The following is a 14,561-nucleotide window of genomic DNA, read 5'->3' on the forward strand; positions in this document are numbered from 1 at the left end:
GCCCTTTCTTGGTTTTTTACATATAAAACTTATATAGGGTTGGAAAATACAAATATACCTATATTCAGAATTTCTTATACTATAAGATCCTATATATAATGCAGCTGTTACAAGGTTCTATTTTGAAATCAATTTATACATGAAGTAGTATTTTTTTCAATATATAGAAAAATGAGAAATGTTAGTCTTCAGGCATTTTTGGAAGGACCCTGCATAAATCCCCTCACTTCTCATCAACCTCACCTGCATGAGGATGGTGCCTTGCCTCCGCTCAGGCTCTACTCAGCCACACTCCCTCTCATTTACTGCACTCCAGTCAGTGCCAGATGTCTCAGCCCTACCCTCTGACACTGCTGCAGGGAGATCAGCCCATGAAGCTTTAGGACGTGGCTGTACGGGGAGCAGAATATGTACTCACAGACCCACCTCGAACCGAATCCACAGCACCCACATCCCGGTCTCTGTGCACCTCAGTCTGTAGGGACAACCTTTGCAAAGGGGTCTTGGGAATGAACACTGGACACAGGACACAGTTAAAGAGTGCTGAATGCAGGGAAAACTTTAACATTCTCTGAAAGATCTGAATACCACACCAAAAAAAAGAGAATTTTCTTTTAAAAAGTAATTTTATTTTATATTTTTATGTATTTTATTTGATATTTTCTACAGAGTTCCTAGCTAAACTTTCCCATTACTGAAGGGAAAAAATACAGGTCAGGCAAGCTTATCCAGTAGTAGTGAAACACGCCCTTCATGGTGCAGTTGCACCTGTCCTTGGAACTCCACTATGGTCCTGGCACTTCATCTTTGCACTGACAAAGAAAACTGCACTGTGAAAAGAGTGCTGAGATAAAGAAGGATACATTAAGTGGAAAAGAGCGACACACAAAATAAATAAAGAGCATTTGTAAAACTTCCCATACACAAAATAACTTCGGCTGGAGGGTGAATTTCATTTCTTTTTTAATTGACAGCCTGAAGGAAGATAAACCTTTCACTAGAAGTCATTTGAAAATGCTGTTTTCACAAGCAATAATAGGGCACTAATCAAACCACCAGTCTTCTGCAAACTGCTGAGCCTCTCCTCAGAGTCGAGGGTGCCAAGCTTTGGGGCCAGCCCTGCTGTGGAGCTGTAGTGGTTTGAACCTTGTTATCCCCAGAGGCTAAGAGAAGTGGTAGACCCCAAGGGGTGGAAACCCCTGGAAGTTTTGAAGTTCTGCCCAATGGACGCTCCTGCAGAAATGTAAACATACCACAACCAGACCGGAAAAGAAGAGTTGTAGTTTGGGTGTTGTAGGAGAGGTGGCCATGTTGTAGAGCCACGAGGTAGGGGCTCTGAGCCCCTTGGGGCCTCTGGCCCCCTCCCAGCCCCTGGCTGGGGGGCTGCAGGGACCTGGAACAGCATAAAGCTGGCTAGGTGCCTGTAGTATGCCGGGAGATATTTTCTCCATGGGCACAGAGCAGCAGCCGACGCTGACCAGAGAAACAGTGGCAGAGAGCCAGAGATAAGAACCTGAACTGAAGAAGCAGCAGAAGCAACATGCAGCACTGCAGAGGAGACTCCTGGAAGGAGAGCCGAGGAAAGGAGAGCCAGCAACTGAGAGCTGCAAAGTTCTTGGGGGTAAGACTGTACCACACTCCCCCAAAACACCCTTGAGATCCCTCTTGGAGAAGAGGGACATGGACTCCTATTTTGGAGAGCAGTTTTAGACATGCAGCACCAGAGAGAGAGGAGCTGAGAAGCTCGGAGCCTCCCGCAGCTGGACCGGGACGGCCAGGTGGAATGCGGGGGGGGGCGACCTTGGCTTCCCCCCCTTTTGCACTGCTGCCACGGTGGCAGCCTGAGAGACAGGGCACAGAGGCCCTGCAAGGAGCTTGAATCTCCTGGAGATACCAGACCGTCATGAAGACCCCCCTGTGTCTTCGTGATATGACGTGGTGAAACGACCTTGTCTGGGGTTACGAAGTCCACGGAAGACCCCTCGGTTGGAGGCGATGGGGCCGGGGGAGCTTGAATACCTCCCTCGTGGACGCTGGCAGAAAGCCAGCTATCAGCTGCTGCATGAGATGAGAAGAAACCTGCTGCCTTAGAAGATGCTGCTGTTCAGAGACTGGAAGGGATCTGTCCTTTTTTCCCTCCTGGACTTTTATTTGGAGGAGAGAAGAGATCTGATCCATTGTAAATACATATGTCATGGTAGAGATAGTTTGTGATCATGTGTATAATGTGATATGGTATTTATTTGTACAGTCATTGTAATATATTTCCCTTTCCCCCACTTTGGAGTCTGGTGTGTTTTGTCTGGAAAAACCCATCTCACATTAGGTTGAGATGTGGGAGGGGGAATGGAGCTAGGGAATTGGATGTTGGGGCTATCTCAAACCATGACACTGGTGGCCCCGGGGCTGCTCAGCACGGCAAGACTGACACTCTGCTCCTGATAAGTTCAGTGTCCCCAGACACTATTGTGTTAAGGACTGAGGAAGTTGGACCTGTGCCTGACCTGGAAAGGTGCAAACCAAATGCTGGGGACTGGAACACACACCTGGCACTCCTGGAGCTCTTAGAATTACATTCCAGAGAAAACAGCCAATTGGACCCTCACTGCTCATTTCTTAATCCCAATCCCACATTCTTTGGCACTTGGAGCACCACTTTTAGAACCCAATTCCAGCCCATTAGAGAGCTCCATGTCTAGCAGGGACAGGGACCCCTGGGATACTCTCAGCAATGCCTGAATCCATGGCAGGGACCTTGCTTTGAGCTCCCCAGGGCCGGGCACCCCGAGGATCTCCCCGAATAATCCTTTCGGTGCGCGCTGGAGTCCTCGGGGTGCCCCAACCCGGGGGGCACCAACAGCACTGTCCCTCCAGGGGGGCCAAGTTGGTCCTAAACTGCAGGGGGATCTTGCCTGTGTCCCAGACTGGTCCGGGGATCTGAGGCCCTTCCCGAGAAAATCTCGGTGCCGGCGTGAAGGGCCAGAGATCCCTTGGAGCCACGGGAGAGCAGGCACAGAGTCCCTCCTGGGGGCCAATTCTGCTGCCTGAAATCAGCTCTTCAAAGAAGCCTCTAAGGCTCAGCTGGTGAATTTTCCAAGCCAGGCATTCCTTGCTTACAACACCCTGCCATGATCCCAGCCCCACAGGGGCCCTGGCAATCAGATCCCAAAGGGCACACAGAGGTGTCTCCACTGCAGCTGATGGGAGGGGTCAGCATTACAGCAGGGTTCATTTTCCTTCCCTGCATTCCTGTTCCACATTCAGGACAATCCCAACACTTATCACCATACACACCTACCCTTAGAAGGTTTCCAAGGAGCTTCACCGAGGGCCTTCCCAGGTCTGCTCTGTCTGGAGCCCTCCAAGTCCTCAGTGCCTGCCTGAGGAACCTCAACACAACTCACCTGCTTACACAGGAACTTGGTGCTGCTTGGCTGCTGCCTCACTTCCCTTCTTCCTTCTTTCTTCACCTCCCTTGGTTAGTACCTTTCAATCCCTTGGCTCAGCTCTGTGCAGTTTCCAGGCTCCATCCCACTGCAAAAAGGATTAGCTCTTGTTACATCGCAACACTCAGATATCATTCCCCCTTTTTTCTTGACACTGGGCCATCAGGCCAGTGTCTCATTATTTAAAGCACAGTTTGACTCCTCAGTGACAACAACAGCTACAGCCCTGAATCCTAACACAGGCTGAGACACAAACACGGATGGGAACTCTGAAGGATCCACTTGGTTCTGCTCACCAATCAAAAGGAGCTTTCCTAACTCAAGAATAACATACCCAACGTCGTTTTACTGCAACTTTACCTGCTATAAATGTGACCGACAGGACCTGCAAAGGCCCTTCCCACTTCCCCTGCAGGGCGGGCAGTGCCACCACTGGACACGGCCCCAGTGGCTGGGCAGGAACGGAGGGGCTGGGGCGTCCAATCCATCGGCCCAGGCGGCACCAGGAGTTCCTGCAGTTCCTGAGGGGAGAGCCTCAAGCCAACAAAGGATTAGGAAGAGCATTTGAAACTTTAATATGTATATCCCCTGGAAAATGGGGAGTTGGACAAGGCCTACTGGGGCAACAAGGCTAACTATTCAAAGGATCTACCAGCACTCCAAAGCTATCACTACCGTTCTTTCAGGGGGAACTCAGGAAACTCTGTTTGCCAAGAGCCTCCAGGAGGATTTCAGCTTTTGGGGCTCCCTTTTAACCATTTTTCCCATCACTGTAGCTGGGACTGTCACCTGCCCTGCAGGGGGAACAGCCCACAAAGTTCACTTGCAGGGATGCCATTAACTGAAAGCCCTTGTCAGGGGGGTCACTGCACCCCTTGGCCTTTCTTTGCCCTCCCCACCAAAGATGCTTCCAACAGTTCTGAGACATCTGGCAGACCCAGAGCTCTCCTCAGGGAAGGCTTCAGCTGCTTAAAGGCTGCCCTTGCACCATCTAGCCAAGGCAGAAAATTCTTACAGGCTCTTGGAAAAGTTGCCCTAACAGTCTTACCACACATGCAGAGGGAGCAATCCAGAGTCCAGCCCGTCCCACCATTCCCAGGGAGGCAGTTCAGGGGCTGCCTGGGGCTCAGGGAGGAGTCACGGGGCTTCTCTTCTTCCTGCCCGCTTGCCCCAGTTTCTCCTGCAAAAGCAAAGGTTTCTTGGCTTTCCTTGCTCAAGGACATGCAGCCAAGGCCATCTTTGCAATCTAATCCTGGAAACTACTCCAGGTTGTCATTTCAGGGGGTTCTCTCAGGTCCTGCACTAATCAATCCCCTTGGCCATTGGTTTCCTTGGCAGGTTCGGGCATTCACCTTCTACAAGCAAACCAGGAGGAGCAAATTCAGCTGTTCCTGCAACCAATCCAAGCTGCCATTCTGATTTTAAAGGATACTGGCTTGGCCTTACCAGGAGAGATCCCACACCAGGGGTAATACCTACAGGTTCTGCCCTCTTCCACTCTCCTGCAGTTCCCCTGGCCCACACCACAGGAACAGCTGCAGCTGCCACTTCAGTCGGGGCCTTGCTGCTGACAGGAGTTATTCCCTGCACAACAAGAGCTGCTGCTTGGACACATTGAGTTTCAGCAATTACAGTTTCAATATCTCCATCTTCCAGTTTCATTTCTGCCTTAACTTTGCCAGTCAATCTCTTCCTAGCACAGGTTTGGGGGAGTTTGGAAATAGAGAAACTGAATAATTACCCAATGTTTTCCCAGTTTCACCCCTGTCACACCAATCACCTGAACAGTGCCAGTCCTTCATTCTCCCTCTCTTGGGTTAGGGACTGAGGAAGTTGGACCTGTGTCTGAGCAGGACATGTGCAAACCAAATGCTGGGGACTGGAACACACACCTGGCACTCCTGCAGCTCTCACAGTCACATTCCAGAGAAAACAGCCAATTGGACCCTCCCTGCTCATTTCTTAATCCCAATCCCACACTTCTTTGGCACTTGGAGCACCACTTTTATCACCCAATTCCAGCCCATTAGAGAGCTCCATGTCTAGCAGGGACAGGGACCCCTGGGATACTCTCAGCAATGCCTGAATCCATGGCAGGGACCTTGCTTTGAGCTCCCCAGGGCCGGGCACCCCGAGGATCTCCCCGAAGAATCCTTTCGGTGCGCGCTGGAGTCCTCGGGGTGCCCCAACCCGGGGGGCACCCACAGCACTGTCCCTCCAGGGGCCCAATTTGGTCCTAAACTGCAGGGGGATCTTGCCTGTGTCCCAGACTGGTCCGGGGATCTGAGGCCCTTCCCGAGAAAATCTCGGTGCCGGCGTGAAGGGCCAGAGATCCCTTGGAGCCACGGGAGAGCAGGCACAGAGTCCCTCCTGGGGGCCAATTCTGCTGCCTGAACTCAGCTCTTCAAAGAAGCCTCTAAGGCTCAGCTGGTGAGTTTTAGAAGCCAGGCATTCCTACACACTGTGAGATATTTTAGGGCTTATCTGACTGAAAAGCATAAAGCTTTTATCATGGACACCTGACCTCCCACAGACAGCACCTTTCCCCTTTCAGTACAAAATTATTTTCAGGGAATCATTTAATAGGAAGTGCCCAGGAACCCCAGACTGTGCTTTCCAGAACAGAAAATAAACAGAAGAAAGGAGTATTGCACAAGTGTAACATACTCCAGAACAGACCTGACTTTAGTTTTACCCTTTGTGTTCAAATACTCCATAGAATAGCTCCAGCAGGAGAGCTGGCACATTCCCAAGAGTATCCTGGAGGTCCCTTTTACGAGGGCTGTAGGAAAATCACAGTTGTACGAGTCCCTTGTGCCTGCAGATGCCTGGGGATCCTCTCCATCCACCTCGTGCTCTCCCAACAGCAGAAAGGGTGCTGAGACAGGAGGAAGGAAACCTTTAGCATAAAGCTGGGAAGGAATCTAAAGGTTCCTTTCCTGGGAGCTTTGTGAAGTCTGCAAATGAGAAAGGGAAAATTTGCATCTCCTTTGGTACAGGTGTCAATAGAGGCTGAGACTTTTTGCCTTTTTCAGACAACTGTGCCCTTTTTGGCTCCCTGGCAGCTCCAATGGCACCAGAACCCCCTTCCTGCACACCCACGGCTGTCACACACAGGCACCCACACACCTTTGCTCCAGCCCACACGGGGCCAACATTTCCTCACCCTGCACATCCCAAGGGCAGTATTTTTGCTACAGAGCACAGCAACCCCCCTGTCCTTGCAAACTGCCTCCCTGCAAAAAAGGAATCATTTTTCCTGGACCCTTCTCCCACAGTCAAGGTCTTTTCAAACTGCTGTCGTGCCACCAAACCTGCTCAGGGTCCCTCCCAGCTTCTGCCTGTCCTTGCATTTAAAGGCACGGGCATATTCTACCTTCCAACAGCAAACCCAGCTCCTCCCTGGCAGTATAAGCCCTGCTCTTACCTGGACAGACTCCCGGGCTCGGCACAGCTGTGGCTCATGGAGCAGCTTCCCAAGGCCCTTCTCTCTCCCCGCAGGAAGCACAACTCGCCTCCGCACCAGGGGAAACCACGAGCGAGGCTGCAAATGGACACAGAACGAGCAAAAAGCATTAACGCAGCACAAAAAAAAAAAGTTAAAGCAGTCTTTGCCTCATAACCCTGCACGGGGAAAGGGTTTGGGATCCCAAAGCAAACCCTGAGACACCCAGAGAGCACCAGCCCCGCAGCCCTGCCACGGCTCCCCCCGGGGTCACCCGGCAGGGAAGAGGTTTACCCGGCCCCCGCCGCCCAGCACAAGGCGCCCCTAAACGCCCCCCGGCTCCCCCGGTGCACAAACCCAGCGGCCAAGGCGCTCTCCCCTCCGCAGCCCGGGCAGCAGCGGGGCCGCACCCTCAGCCCTCACACACACAACCGGCCCCACCCGCCCCGCCGGCCCTTTATACCGCGGGCCGGCAGCGCTGCCCAATCAGCGCTCGAGCGCCGCCGCCCAATCCCAGCCCGCCCGGCCCTGCGGCCCCGCCCCGCCCGCTCAGCCCGGCCCCGCCCCTCGGCGCGGCCCCGCCCCCCTTTCCCTCAGCGCGGCTCCCGCCGCCGCCGCCGCAGCCCCGGCGGGCGCTGCTGGGGCCGGGGAAGGGCGGGTGGGAGCTCCGCGGTCACGGCCCGGCCGGGAGCTCTCCCGGGACAAGGGGAGCGGGGCGGGCAGCGGGGACGGCGGCGCTCTTGGGGACGGGCAGGGCGGGGCCGGCGCGAGCCGGGGGGCGGGCCTGGGCGAGTCTAGGGGCGGGGCCGGCGCGATCCCGCGGCGCTTCGCTCTGGGCTCTGGGGCTGTTCCGGGCGGGTTTTGGGTGCGGGTTTTGGGGCACTGCGCACACCCTGCCCTGGTCACAGCCCCGCCCCAGCTCCCTGCGCTCCCCGCACCCCTTGCTCAGCTCCGCGGGGATTTGTGCCTCCTCTGAAGGTGGCAAATGTCCGCAAAGCCAGTCGGGAAGCCAGAGAGCTGCAGCCCCCGGGCCCCGCCGCGGTTTCCCCGCCGTCACCCGGCCCCTCCCGCCCGTCCCGCCCCGCAGCGCCGCTCCCGCTGCCGCCCTCGAACCCAAGGAACGACCCCCGTGCCCCCAGCACAGGCCGGTCCCTCCCCGGCAGCCTCGGCAGCGCCGGGAGCGGCCGCAGCCCCCAACGCCGGGCGGGGCGCGCCGGGAGGGGCCGCGCGGGGCGGGGGCGGGTCCCGCGGCTGCGACCCCGCGGGGAAGGGACCCCCGGGCCGGCCCCGTCCGGCACCGCCGCTGGTCCTGCTCGGCCACCGCCCCTCGCCCACAGTTTTAACATTAGAGAGTCAAGTTTAACCCAGAGCGCTGAAAGCTCCCACGTGCAGGGGATTTCCATAGACTTGTTATTTTTCTCTTTTTAATGACCACGTTGCTAAAGTCAGGGAAATACAATCAACATTCCCTAAACACCATCACTTCTACATCCACCTGTGATCAGGGGCCGATGGGCAGCAGCCTGCCCTGGACGGGCTGCAGGGATGGTGTGAAGGCCACTGTTCCCCAGGTCTGAAGGACTCTGGCCATGATCCCCGGCCCGTGGGCAGAAAGCCCAGAGCCAACGGGAACTCCAGCCAGCTGCAGGCAGATGTTACTCTGTCTCAGTTTGCGGGGGGTGGGGACGAAGGTGACCTTCCCAGTTCAGAAGTGGAAGTTGTCCCCTGTGCAGAGTCCGTTCTGATCCTCGGCCTCCTGGGAGCCAATTCCCTTGTCCCAGTCCACTTCCTGCAGGGAAGAAAGGGAAAGATTGCACATAAGGAGACATTCTTCCCTGGGAGGGTGGGGAGGTGGCCTGGCACAGAGAAGCTGTGGCTGCCCCATCCCTGCAAGTGGCCAAGGCCAGGCTGGATGTCTATTAGAAGGTGTCCCTGCCCGTGGCAGGGGGTGGAAGGAGATGATCCCTGAGATCCTTTCCAACCCAAACCACTCCAGGATCCCCAGATGATTCCACGCTCTCCCTCTGCATTTATTTGGCACCATTTCCTCTCAAAAACAACATCTCCAATTTAGTTGATTGCTAAAGCCATCATTTTAAAATCATCCCAGGAATCAAAAGGGACTGGAAAACACACACAAATCATTCCTGCACCCACCAAATCATTAGCAATTGGAACACGATTCCCTCCTTGTTTTTCCTGGCTGGAAAACCTGCTGATCCCCACTGGCTATTTTTAGGCTGCTTTTCTTCCACAGCTCCTTTCTCCTGGCTGAAACCTCCTGGCATATTCAGGGCTTATCTGGAGGGAAGCCCCTCTGAGGTATTTCCTCTCGTGGCAATTCTGTGGGATGAAGAAGGAAAAAAAGCACGTCAAGAGCTCCTTCTCCCCCCTTCCATCGCAAACGCCCTCCCAGTTTGTCCTTGGCAGCTCCATCCCACCGGCACCCGCACCCGACGCTTCGGCTCCGCTGGGAAAGGGACAGCAAGTGCAGAAGCAAGTTCAGTTCTAGGCAGGGGCTCCCTGGGGAACGGCACTTCAGTGCTTTAGTCCGTGGCCTTTCCTGCTGCCCCCCCTCCCGGAGGCAGAGGATGACCCGGCCCTTGTTTCTCCCACGCTCGCAGACCCAGGTCCTGCTCCTTTGGCCCCACTTTTCTTGGCAGACCTGGCATCATTTCCCAGGGTCCCCAGGAAACTTCTGCACTTGACCCATTGCTAAGTGCAGAGCACAGGGCAAGGGAAGGACAAATTTCTCGGCACCCACCCCCTGGAATTTTCCTTCTCCGCAGCATGCTCCCGTTCCCGCTGTCTCTGGAGGTGGCCGCACGAGTCCTCCTTCTCCCAGCACCTCAGAGAATGTCCTCTTCACCCGGGTCCTGCTTACCGGCGTCCAACAAAACACGCTGACAACATTTTTCATGATGCCAGTGGAGAGATATTAGAGCACACTGCACAGGGAAGCTGAGCCTGCCCCTGGATCCCTGCAAGTGTTCCAGGCCAGGCTGGATGGGACTTAGAGCATCCAACCGGAGATGAGAGTGGAAGGTGCCCCTGCCCACGGAAGACAGGGTGGCCTTTGAAGGTCCCCTTCAAACCAAATTGCTCTCTCATTGCCCTCCGAAAGAACTCCCAAAGAGACACAGCAAGCAAAGCAGAGGGACTGCACTCCCAGCTTTTCTTACCTGCAGGCACACACAGCACAGCACAGCACGTTGGACAGAAAAGCCACGGGGTTAGTCCTGCCAGAGGCGTCCGGCACACCCACGGCGACCGAAGGGAAAGAGGCAGCCTGGGAACACGGAGTAAAAGACACTGTCGTTAGGAGCACCCCGAGCAAGAGCCGGCTCATTCCCACAGGCAGCTTCGCTGTGCAGTCCCACAAGCAGCACTGACCTACCGGGGCCTCAGTTAGGATGGCTCCTGATGCTGACCAGGTGAACACCTCCGTTTGCCCCGGGGGGTCAAGAAGAACATCCCTGGTAGGAAGTCACCCTGAACAACAAAAAGGGAAAAGTAGTGAAGCACGGGGGCCTCTTCTGACTACATTGCCACCAGCATTCCATAGCAAATGCCATGACTGTTCTGTCCCAGACGAGAGAACCCTGTTCTCCCAAACAAACAGCCAGGAGATTTATGGGCACGCCTGAAAATCTCCTGTGAGGAACTTTTTGTAACTAAGGAGCAGGTGCTGTCTCGAGTTGAAGGCATCAATTTGACAGACACTTAGTACAGCAAACTCTTCAGCAGAGGAATTAATTGCTCTCTATTTGAACAGCAGGGGAGAGAAAATGACAGTCTAATAGAAGACAAGAAAAGCAGAACTGCAATCAGCAGCCTTTTCTTCCATCTCTCCCGAGAAAGTCGTGTTTCTCTGTTCTAATAATTCTATGCCCTTTTCTACATGAAACTTACACCTAGGCTGAAAAAACAACTAGAAAACAAGGAGAGAAGCTTTTTAGAGCTTCACGTGATTTTCCCAAACCGATCCCAGAAAAGCAGAACTCGGTAGAATGGACTCACCTCGAGGCCTTTGGTCTTTTTTTCCATAAGCTTCGTCACCTGATTGAAAAAGCAGAGTAGACTCGGTATTTAGGCTCACAACAGGAAAACTTCCCCTTCGTTTCCTAAAAGAAACTCCATTAATCTGCACAGCTGCAGGCGCGTCTCCAGCTGTTAAAGCCTTTCAGCTTTTCAGAGGGTGAGAACGCCCTGCTAAGGAAGGCTGAAAAATGCTCGGACCCTGCGGCATAGGTCAAAGAGCACCTCGATTTTGTCTGTGTTCCAGTCCCTGGCTAAAGAAAGGGCAGAACAACCGCAGTTGTTCCCTGCCTTTTCCCAAAGAGGTTTTGCCAGGTGCTGGGGCCAGCCCGGGCACTGCCGAGGCAGCCAGAGCTTTCTGCGGTGGCCCCTTTTGTCCGGGAGGAACCTCCGTCCCTATTCGATCCTGGCAATCGGACTGGCAACGCAAGCCAAGTCACCGGCAGAATTCTGCACCTTTGGTCTCCTCGGAGCGCCCACGGCGAGGGGAAAAAGAACCTTTGGGTCACTGTCCCGAGGACGGAAACCAACAAAACCACACCACCGGACCGAATTCACCCACAGAAGCCCAAATTCACCGAACGCCTGCTGAACTCAGCAGGAACACACTCCCTCAAGCCCAAGGCATCCTTAGGACGCCTCCGAGTCCGGACTGAAGCTCGGAGAAGCCCGGCACTGACCAAACACCGCCACTCGCCGCCCCCGACCGCCGGGCGCTGCCTCGCAGTCGCCGCCTGGCGGACACGGCCGGGAACGGCACTGCAGCCGCGCGCCCCCCCCTTGCGAGACCCGCGGCGCCTTTCGCGAGGACGGGCCTTTCTTCCCAAAAACCTGCCCTTCCCTAGGAAAAGCCGGGCAATTCACAGAGTTGCTGGTTTTATCCCGGCTTCCCAAAGGACTTCTCTCTCCCGGCGGCAGCGGCGGCAGCAGCGGCAACGCTCCCCGGGAAGCCCTGACCGAGGGTGGGAATTGACACACAACAAGCCAAGAGCATGAACTCAGCCCCCAAACACTCCACAACAGACCAATTTACAGTCACTTTTGCCTCCTCTCCCCCGCGCAGGCACAGGCATTGGGATTCCAAGGCAAACCCCGAGAGGCCCAGTGAGCAGCAGCCCCTCAGCCCCAGCACGGCCTCCCCCGGGCTCCCCCGGCCGGGAACCGGCCCAGCCAGCCCCTGCTGTGCAGCACAGCAGGCGGGGGGATGACTTTTGGGACCCCTCCCTGGCCGCTGCAGAGCAATGCAGGCATCGGGGCCAAGTCCTGCCCGGCCCCCGGGCACTGCAGACAGTTCAGCCCCAGCAGCAGCAGCAGCAGCAGCAGCGGGCTGTTCTGCCTCTTGCTCCCCTCTCATTTGGACCCCAACGGTGAGGAACAAGCCCCGGGCACAATCGGCACCGAGCAGCAAGGCCTGGGCACGCCAGAGGCCCGGGCCTGCCTACTCCAGGCTCTGGGCTTCCTTTGCTTTCTTCTGCTGCAATTCTCCTGCCCCGGCAAGCGTTAAAAGACAGACTGCCCGCTGAGACGTGCCCCGAAACAGCCATCAGTCCCCAGGCCAGAAAATCTCAGCGCCACACTTCGAAACCCTGCCGCGAGGCCCCTGGCGAAGCCAAGGGGAGCTGGGATTCCCTGGAGTCCCAGGGAACCGAGGGGAAGGTGGCAAAGGGGCAGAGAGCAAACCCCCCCCCAGCTGCTTCTCCCTGCAACCCCTCCGGCAGGCGCAGCTGCCCTGGGATTTCATGCCCCTTGTGTCTCTTGCGAGCTCAACGAGCGAACAAAGGGGTCCTGCAAGATCCGCTTCCTCTGTCCCTGAGGCAGCACAGACCCTCCCCGCGGGGGGGGGGCGATGCCAGGGCACATCCGAGCCCGGCCCTGCCGCTCTCGCCGCCCCTTCTCCTGGCGGCGGCACGCAGGTGCGAGTGTCTCCGCAGAGGCGAGAAAGCTGCCCGTCGCTTCCCCTGCCTGCAGGCCCCGCTGGCCGCGGGAGAGGCAGAAGAGCGGCCGCCGCCCCCCCGCCGGGCCCCCGCTTACCCCGGCGACGATCTCCTGCAGAGCCCGACGTCGGATCTGCCGCCGTGGGTCGCTTCCGGGGGGGGGAGGCGGCGGCGCAGCCCCGACAGCATCTCCGGGGCACGGCGGGACCGACCGGGAGCGGAGCGGAGCGGGGCGGGGCGGAACGGGGCGGGCGCCGCGACCGCCTGGGATCGTCGCGCGTGCGCCGCGCGCCGCGGCGCGAGAGGGGTCTGCCCGCGCCGGTGCCTGCCGCCGCCCGCGAACCTGCCGCCCGCGCCCGGCGCCGCCGAGCGCCCCGCCCCGTCCCCACAGCGGGAAGCGGCGCGGCGAGACGGCGCTGCGGGCGCGGGGCGGGGGTCCGGGTCGCGGCGGAGGTCAGGCGACAGGATAGACGCCTCTCTGAGGCCAGGGCGGGGGCCTCTCGCCGCCATCTTGAGTGTGGCCTCGGCTAAGTTCCGGTCCTGGCGGCGCCATCTTGAGTGTGGCGTCGGGGCGAACTTCCGGGCCGGGGCCGCCATCTTTAGTGTGGTCGTTCCGGTCCTGGCGGCGCCATCTTTACCGTGGGCTTGGCGGACTGCCGGGCCGGGGCCTTGGAGGACTTCCGGTCGCTCTCTACTTCCGGTGACCGAGTTTACCCAAATTACCGGCCCTCCTCGCTAATTTCTGCGCTTTCACCCCAAAAAAATCTTCACGTTATTCCCCCCACACACACCCCGCCAGAGACGGGAGACCGCCAGTCCCGCCCTGCCGCCGGAACCGGCCCTTAACTCGAGCGGGGAGCGCTGCACCGTCACGAGAGCCACTGCGCATGCGTCGCCGGTCCCGCTCCTGGCTGCCCTTACCTACCACGTGATCGCCGGCGTCTTGCCAACGACTGCGCACGCGCCGCCGTCGCCACCTTGCCTGCCCCCCCCACCCCGCCGCCCGACCGCCCGGCTTCGCTTTCTTACTGCGGTTCCCCCTCCGCTTTTTCGGCTCCCTGGGGTTCCCCCACCCGCATTTTGGGGTCCCCGTCTCACATTTTAGGGGTGATGACCCCGCAATTTACGGTTCGGGGGGCGGGAGGAGAGGAAACGGGGTGCCCAAGAAGGGGTTTCTTTTTTTTTCTTTTTTTTTTTTTCCTCTTTTATTTCATTTTCATTTTATTTCCTTTTTAGTTTTTTTGCCTTTTTTCTTTTTAATTTTCTTTTGTATTTTATATTTCCTTTTATATTTCGTTTATTTTTTATTCTCTTTATTTTTCATTGTCTCTCCCAGTGCTCCCCAGTAAACAACCCATGCGCCCCAACAACCACCAGGAACACCCAGGGCTCCAAAAAGTTTTTTTTTGGACCCAAAACCGACCCAAATCACCCCAAAGCTGACGCCAAAAACTGACCGCCAAAAGCTGACCCGAAACTGACCACCCCAAAACCTGACCCAAAACTGACCCCAATGACCGCAAACAGTGACCCCAAACTGACCCCAAAACCTGACCCAAATCATCCCAAAACCTGACCCAAAACTCTGCATTTATTTGGCACCATTTCCTCCCAGAAACAACATCTCCGATTTAGTTGATTGCGAAAGCCATCATTTTAAAACCATCTCGGGAAGCAAAAGGCACTGGAAAACACACA

At 56.5% G+C, this 14,561-nt stretch overlaps 3 long non-coding RNA genes across 4 annotated transcripts; all 3 read right to left on the reverse strand.

Annotated features, from left to right (window-relative positions):
- Positions 1-607: 607 nt before the first annotated feature.
- On the reverse strand, positions 608-3,447 carry LOC120324323. Its single transcript, XR_005565546.1, has 2 exons — positions 3,405-3,447; positions 608-844 (listed from the first exon to the last, which is right to left on the reverse strand). It is a non-coding gene; the product is annotated as an uncharacterized LOC120324323 (long non-coding RNA).
- A 1,140-nt stretch (positions 3,448-4,587) lies between these two features.
- On the reverse strand, positions 4,588-7,395 carry LOC120324320. Of its 2 annotated transcripts, none has more exons than XR_005565542.1 (4): positions 7,249-7,395; positions 6,874-6,990; positions 6,126-6,403; positions 4,588-4,626 (listed from the first exon to the last, which is right to left on the reverse strand). It is a non-coding gene; the product is annotated as an uncharacterized LOC120324320 (long non-coding RNA). The 2 variants fall into 2 exon arrangements; XR_005565541.1 differs by having other exon boundaries at positions 6,126-6,324; positions 7,249-7,389.
- A 2,892-nt stretch (positions 7,396-10,287) lies between these two features.
- LOC114002342 lies at positions 10,288-13,060 on the reverse strand. Its single transcript, XR_005565537.1, has 3 exons — positions 12,961-13,060; positions 10,912-10,950; positions 10,288-10,367 (listed from the first exon to the last, which is right to left on the reverse strand). It is a non-coding gene; the product is annotated as an uncharacterized LOC114002342 (long non-coding RNA).
- Between the last annotated feature and the right edge of the window lie 1,501 nt (positions 13,061-14,561).

Source organism: Pipra filicauda, unplaced genomic scaffold, assembly GCF_003945595.2.
Source record: "Pipra filicauda isolate LSUMZ 115617 unplaced genomic scaffold, ASM394559v2 scaffold493_size893225_pilon, whole genome shotgun sequence".
Classification (NCBI taxonomy): Eukaryota; Metazoa; Chordata; class Aves; order Passeriformes; family Pipridae; genus Pipra; species Pipra filicauda.